General features: G+C 34.5%; 1 pseudogene; it reads right to left on the bottom strand.

Moving 5' to 3' along the window:
* Positions 1 to 233: 233 nt before the first annotated feature.
* LOC107896042 (auxin-responsive protein SAUR24-like) lies at positions 234 to 953 on the bottom strand (annotated as a pseudogene).
* Between the last annotated feature and the right edge of the window lie 623 nt (positions 954 to 1,576).

Below are 1,576 nucleotides of genomic sequence, written 5' to 3'. Positions count from 1 at the left end.
AAAATTGTTTATATGTCCTATTACTTATGTAATGAAGTAAATGAAAGATTCAAAATTTTGAGTTTAGATGTATTGATAATTTAACTTTTGCATTTTAACATTAGTAGCTCGGTTTCATATTCTTTAGTAATTGAAAACAAACAGAAAGGGAAAATGTTGACAATCTCAAATTAAAAAGAATAGGTGTAATGAAATAACATAAAAATATACTAATATATTGATTTACTTCCGATGATACGTGTAGTAATAAAAAAAAAAGTTGTACTAATTGGGTAATAAAGTGATACAAAGATTGGTAATTCCGAGTTTAATTTGGTTGATACATGTAGTGATAACAAGTGATTTTCAACCAAATATAAACATATGTAATCCATTTTTATATTTCTAATGCAAATCGGAAGGGAGAGAGAAAAAGAAGAGTTGATCATCTACACATTTGAGGCTGATGAGATGGTGTTAAGTAAGAATTATCAAGACGGAAGAAGAGTGCATCATCATCTTTTTTGTGTTGAAGCAAGTTTAAGATGTTGTCAAACATGGAAACATCACAAGGGATCTTCAAAACTCCTTCCTGTTGGAACCCAAACTCCTCTTCAGTTTTTCTTAGGAGAATCCCAAAGGCTTCATGCCCCAAATACTCCATAGGAATGATATATCGCTTCAGCTCTTTGCCTACGCAAACAGCCAGGAACCCTTTGGGAACGATCTCACTACCATACCCTGTTGTCGCTGCTGAAACATCATTAAAAAAATAGTGTTCTTTTAAAGAATTTCATACTCTTTCTGCCGCCGCTGCCGGTGTTGGTCGTTTTCTTTGATGCATTGGCCAGCTTTTTCCACTTCTTGATAATCTGTTGAAGCCTGACGATCTCACTGATCTTATTAGACTTTTTGGAATCCATTTACTTGCTAGTCTGCTGCAAATTAACGTTAAATATTCTAGGTCTACGCCTAGCTAGCTATACCCTCTACTATTTTCTTTCCCTTTTATTCCTTGATGAATGATAGATGGACTAGAGTTTAATATATTAATATATAAAGAACATCTCTTTTTATTTTTTATAAATAAATTATATTTTAATTCATAAGTATATAATTGGACCACCAATTGATTAAGCATTGCTTGCAACCATTTATCAACAATTAATTAATTAACCTAAAAAACACACAATTATTTTATTAATTTATTGTTTATACTAGTGTTCAACAAGGAGGCAAAAGTGGTGGTAACAAGGAGGAGATAATGGTGGTAACAAGGAGGCTGATTCATCTATGACAGGTGAAGAGCCGAAATAGTTAAGGAATGAGGAGGTGAAGGAATGAGAAAGCAGGGGAGGCTGTAGAATACTGAGTAAATAGGTAAAAGGTTTCAGAGGGCCCAAAAGGAGAAGATCCTTCATACATCATGTGTTGGGGGTATTTATAGGGGAATGTCTCTTGTCCAGTAGTGCCACGTCATTAACAATACGGATGGTGACTCACTCAGGTGGTTAGTCAAGGGGTTGGTCCATTGCATGTCAATTATAGTCTAGCATAGTACTATGTGGTCCTTCCCTAGCATTCCCTTGGCTAAGGT

This window comes from Gossypium hirsutum, chromosome D06, assembly GCF_007990345.1.
Source record: "Gossypium hirsutum isolate 1008001.06 chromosome D06, Gossypium_hirsutum_v2.1, whole genome shotgun sequence".
NCBI classification, from domain to species: domain Eukaryota; kingdom Viridiplantae; phylum Streptophyta; class Magnoliopsida; order Malvales; family Malvaceae; genus Gossypium; species Gossypium hirsutum.
Note: the sequence above shows the minus strand (reverse complement) of the source record. Positions and strands in the feature narration are given on the sequence as shown.